Below are 6,199 nucleotides of genomic sequence, written 5' to 3'. Positions count from 1 at the left end.
CAGGAATGTTTTGTAAATAGAATGTTAATCCTCTCCCCAATTCTCTCTTTAGATATTTACAAACAGGTTTATTTTCATCTTCTATTATCACTCACATAATTTATTTTTGATGCTTTTTGTGGTAGGCCTCTGCCACTTAAGTCATATGCCCAGCCCATTTTTGCTTTAGTTATTTTTCAGGAAAGCTCTCATTGTTTCTGTTTGAGGCTGGTCTCAGACCTTGATCCTTCTATCTTTGAGAGCATATAGTTGGGACCACAAGGTATGTAATATTTTGTTTGTCTTAGTGGTTGAGATTGTGTCTTTCTTTGTGCCCAGCTGGACTCTAACTTTGATCCTACTGAATTCTACTTCCTGAGTTGCTAGGGTTACAGCCATGAACCACTGCACCTGGCTATACTTCATACTTTAAGGTTTTCTTTTTGTGTGTGTGTGTGGGGGGGTGTCAGTCATGAGGCTTGAACTCAAGGTCTAGTTGCTGTCTGTGAGCTCTTTTGCTCAAGGCAAGCACTCCACCACTTTGAGCCAGTGGTAGAGTGCTTGCTTAGCATGCCCTGTTCCCTTAATTCAATTTCCAGGCTACATGAGGATGAGGATGAGGATGATAGGTTTTAGTCCACATAGTAGAGTGTAGAAAATAACATCTACCACAATCATACCTGCTCTGCTTAGACATTATCTTTCTGTTTGCCTACTAGTGGTTATTTTTCATCTATATCTAGGAATTGTGTTCTGTCTCTTTCCTTTCCCCTCCCTTCCTCCCACCCTCCCTTCCTTTCTGTCTCTTTCTCTCATTAAATTTCTTTCCTTCCTCCCCTTCCTACTGCAAGTCTTCTAAGCCACAGAGAAGTCCTCTCATTCCAACTTCATCATTTTAATGTTTCACATGATTGTTTTGAATGTTCTTTAAAAAAAACTATTATTCTTAAGTAGTTGCACAAAAGGATTAATGTTGATTTGTGAGTACAACACATCTTGATCAGTGTCATCCCTTTCATCATTCTCCCCATCTCTCCCAGCCCCACTCATCTCCTCAATTCACCTAGTCCTATTTTCATATATGTATATTGAATATTAGGGCGAAATTTTCCTACTCATTCTCTATTGATTTTCCATGACCTTGACCACACACACACACACACACCCCTCTGCCACCAACACATGCTTCAGCTTCCTGGTAATCATTTTGCTAAACAGTAAATTACTTTCTCAGAGAGTTACAACATCAGAATCCTTCCCTACATAGCTTATGCTTTAGTTAATATACACACATTTATTATTTAAGTCTAACATCTCCATATGAGAGAAAACATGAATCCTTTGTCTTTCTGAGCTAAAGTCAATACCAAAAAGGGTCTCAAATGGGTAAATTCAACATAGAAATACAAGAAATATAAAAAACCAGGGGAAACACAACATTTCCAGAAAGCAGTAACTATAAAATGAAGGAACAGAATGACAGCAAAATGGAGGAGATCTCACACACTGTTGAAAATGTTTTTAATTCTGCATTTGTTTCTTCTCCCAATACCTTCTTCCCTATTTACATTAGGGTAAAACAAGTGAAGACAGAGACAATGAAAAGATACAAAAATAATTTTTCTTAATCACTATGTAGAGCAGGATCTATATCTATATCTATATATCTAATACATAGTTGGTGAATATGTGCATTTATAGTTGGGAAGAGAGTGAGCTTTATTTCCAGACTCACTGGGTTTGCATCTTGAAAATTACATTTTATACTTGAGAGAATTTAGGATGTTGCTTAATCTGTCTGCCTCAGTTTTATCATGGATAAAACATGAAAAAATATCCTCTACCTTTAAAGTTAGTGTGAAAATTAAATGCATTAGCAAGTAGTCAGGGCTAAAAATAGCTCCTAGGACATATAACACATCTCATTAAGTGCTGAGATTTCCTACACAATGTCACATTGTACTTATTGAAATAATGAGATGGGTATTTCCTGGCTTAAACCTGAGCAATTTCAAGGTCATGGGACTTGGTCACAGAAAAAAAGATGTCTTTACCTTAAACAGATTAGGTTTGAAGATACTTAAGAGATATTTTCAAAGAAACACATTTAGTTTGTATATTACTAAAGGTTATGAGTTTCATAAAAGATCAAAATCACCTTCTCTATTTGAATGATGGGAAAAGATTGAATGAGGTTAAATGAACCTTTATCAAAACGTATCCCTGACTCCTGGGAAAAGTGATAGAGGCAGTTTATGTCCAGATGTACTGGCAGCAGCCCAGTGAAAGCTCTACAGAAACAGCTGTGATCCAGCACTTAAAATTGGGTCTGGAATGGTTCTTTTTCTTTTTTGTTGCATAGTCAGATTTTGCAAGTTACACACTAAAACTTCCAATAAGGAAGAAGGAGCATTCTTCTGTCTTCTTGTCTTCTGTATTGTTGTTGAGATTATTATCACATTAGCAATTTGGAATTATGAGAAAAAGTTGTGGGCGTCGAATGAGGAAAAACAAAAACCCCGAGCAACAAAGAGAGCTGTGTATCTTATTTGTACATTTGGTGAGTTGATATACTCACTCAGGACAATCAGGCAGAAATCTTCCAGCCCAAGGTTAATTTTGTCTCTGATGAGGAAATGAAAATGGCCAAGAGACATACGAAAAAGTGCTCTACATCACTGGCCATAAAAGAAATGCAAATCAAAACAACATTGAGATTCCATCTCACCCCAGTAAGAATGTCCTATATCAAGAAAACTAACAGTAACAGTTGTTGGAGGGGATGTGGCCAAAAGGGAACCCTACTTCATTGTTGGTGGGAATGTAAACTGGTTCAGCCACTCTGGCAAGCAGTATGGAGATTCCTCAGAAGGCTAAATGTAGAACTCCCCTATGACCCAGCAACCCCACTTTTGGGTATTTATCCAAAAAACCACAAACAAAATCACAGTAAAGCCACCAGCACAACAATGTTCATTGCAGCGCAATTTGTCATAGTGAGAATCTGGAACCAACCCAGATGCCCCTCCGTAGACGAATGGATCAGGAAAATGTGGTACATATACACAATGGAATTTTATGCCTCTATCAGAAAGAATGACACTGCCCCATTTGTAAGGAAATGGAAGGACTTGGAAAAAATTATGCTAAGTGAAGTGAGACAGACCCAAAGAAACATGGACTCTATGGTCTCCCTTATTGGGAATAATTAGCACAGGTTTAGGCAAGTCATAGCAGAGCATCACAAGAGCCCAATAGCTATACCCTTATGATCACATAAGATGATGCTAAGTGAAATGAACTCCATTTTATGGAAATGATTGTTACATCAGAGTTGTAACTACTTTCAACATCCCATGTGTATCTGTAGTTTCTACTATTGATGATATTCTTGTATCACCTTCTTGTGATTGTATCTACACTATCTCTGTAATCTTATCTGAGTGTATTGGAAACCGTGTATACTGGTATTAGAATTAGGAAATTGAAAGGGAATACCAAAATTGAGAGACAAAGGGTAAAAAAAGAGAAACAATAACACAAGCAATACTTGCAAAACTGTTTGGTGTAAGTGAACTGAACACCTCAGGGGGGGAAAGGGGGAGGGGGAGGGGGGTATTAGGGACAAGGTAACAAACAGTACAAGAAATGTATCCAATGTCTAACGTATGAAACTGTTACCTCTCTGTACATCAGTTTTATAATAAAAAATTTTTTAAAAAAGAAATGAAAGAAGTAAGAAAGCTCAGTGCAGGTGGCTCATACCTTTAATTCTCGCTACTCAGGAGGCTGAGATCTGAGGATCATGGTTGGAAGCCAGCCCAGGCAGGAAAGTCCATGAGACTCTTATCTCCAATAAACTACTCAGAAAAAGCCAGAAGCTGCACTGTGACTCAAGTAGTAGAGTGCTAGGCTTGAGCACAAAGAGACTCAGGGACACAGCCCAGGCCCTGAGTTCAAGCTCCAGAACTGGCAAAAAAAAAAAAGGAAGGAAGGAAGGAAGGAAGGAAGGAAGGAAGGAAGGAAGGAAGGAAGGAAGGAAGGAAAGAAGGAAGGAAAGAAGTGAGGGAGGAAGAAGGGAGGGAGGGAGGGAGAGAGGAAAGGGAAGGGGAAAAAGAAAAGAGAAAGAAAAGAAGGCAGTGTTGCATGCCCTCTACCTCAGGTCCTCCAGCCTCTCTCTCAAAACCAGTTGATCTGGCCAGCTCTAAATGCAGCTGGCCTTCCGTCCTGGCCTTCCCTCCCACTTCACTTCCCAGAGCTGTGTTTTACCCCTAGCCACCAGCTGTATCAGGGAATACTGCCTAACTGTAACTGTTAAAATCAGAAAACCCCACCCTGGCTTTATGTCATCTTTAGTGTTCATTTGCTTGTGCATGCAGGGGAGTTCCTTTACTTCCTGCCCCTAGCCCTTTACTATATATTTGACCCTGAACAAAGGACTTACACCATTTCTCCCTCTCCCATGGGAGAAGTGGCTTTGTCAGCCTCCGCTGGCAAAGAACTGCTTTCTCTGTATATAACTGTGTCCATGTGTTGTTCTTCTGGGATGGGTGCTTTCAGATGGGAGCCTCACTCTATGTTTAATGGCATTCACACAATGTATTTCCTCATTACTGAATTTATGAAATGTATATAATGCAGCTTAATGTTTGTGTATAATCTTCTCCTTATAAATTACAATATTTGAAGGTTGGACACCAGTGGCTCACACTTGTAATGCTAGCTACACAGGAAGGCGAAATCTGAGGATCACTGTTCAAAGCTAGCTTGGGCAAGAAAGTTTACCTGTCTATAATGAACCAGCAAAAATCCAGAAGTGAAGCTGTGGTTCAGGTGGTAGAGTGCTGGGTGCTGGTGTGTCAAGCCTGTAATCCCAGGTACTCAAGAGTCTGAGATCTGAGGATTGTGGTTTGAAGCCAGCCCATGAAGGAAAGTCTGTGAGAGTCTTTTCTCCAATAAACTACCCAGAAAAAACCGAAAGTGGCACTGTGGCTCAAGTGGTAGAGTTGCTAGGTTTGAATACAAACAGGCTCAGGGACAGAGCCCAGGCTCAGAATTCAAGCCCTGTGACAGGAAAAAAAAAGTAAAAGATAGTGCCTAGGCCATGATTTCAACCCTCAGTAACACACACACACACACACACGTGCGCGTTTTTGTACATTCTTTTCAGTTGTTCCCTTCCTTTACCTCTCCTTCCCTTTCTTCCCTTGTACCCTTACAATACCATACATACTCAAGCATATAACCAGAAAGGAGTATACCTGTTTGTAAAAGGAAAAACTCATAGGTAAAGAAGGATGTTTAAACTAAGGTTGACAGCAGTACATGAAGAATCATAAATGGAACTTTTGTTTTCAAATAATTAATTAGAAATATGTAAGCAAATTGGGTGCCAAGGAGAGCTGATAGATATATTTAGATATTATAAGATACAATCCAGGTCAAAATTGGACAATTAGCTATTGACATTATCTTAATTTACTAGATATTGGCTTTGTTCTACTTTGAACTGTATAAGCACAACTGCAAGAGTGTTTCTGTGTATTCTGAGAGTGTATCTTCACAAAGTGCAGTTGTTAATTTCATTAACATTGGACAATGTTTGGGGCAGTTACTTTTCCTTTAATAACCATAGTGAATACATTTACTGCTTACCAGGCTGAGAATCATACAAGCCAAAAGGCTGTCCTATTGTACTTTCAAAAAGAAAGTACACATTTTAATGTAAGGTTTTCTCCAGTCCTGTCCTATGCTGCATGCACCAAGGAATCCCACAATTCAATGCAATTATGAACTATAAGATTGTTTCCAGTTTGGAACAATCACACGCGCATGTTCGTGAGTGTGCGCACACACACACCCACACAATGGCATTGCTATGCTAGTTTGTTGTATAGGATACAACTCAGGAACAATGAGATGGGAGAGACTGGGCAGCGGATAGAGTGAGAGGCTTTCCACTCTCCATTTCCTGGTGGTTGGTGGGGAAAGACTAAAGGTTTCAAGCCTTCAATCTTTTTTAAAAAATCACCTAGTTATCTAAGGTTCTTACTCTAAGCAATTATATTAGCATAAATTCAGGTGTTGAAAGGGGCTCATTATAAATAACAAAAGACATACATATCACCCAGGAAATTCTGAGAACTTTAGGATCTCTGTTTCAGGAATCAAGGACAAAGATCAAATACATTTCTTCTTAAAAGTGCATATGTATCTTTGA

This window comes from Perognathus longimembris, chromosome 22 (genome assembly GCF_023159225.1).
Source record: "Perognathus longimembris pacificus isolate PPM17 chromosome 22, ASM2315922v1, whole genome shotgun sequence".
In the NCBI taxonomy this organism is placed as follows: domain Eukaryota; kingdom Metazoa; phylum Chordata; class Mammalia; order Rodentia; family Heteromyidae; genus Perognathus; species Perognathus longimembris.
The sequence above is the reverse complement of the archived record's forward strand: the minus strand, read 5'-3'. Positions refer to the sequence as shown.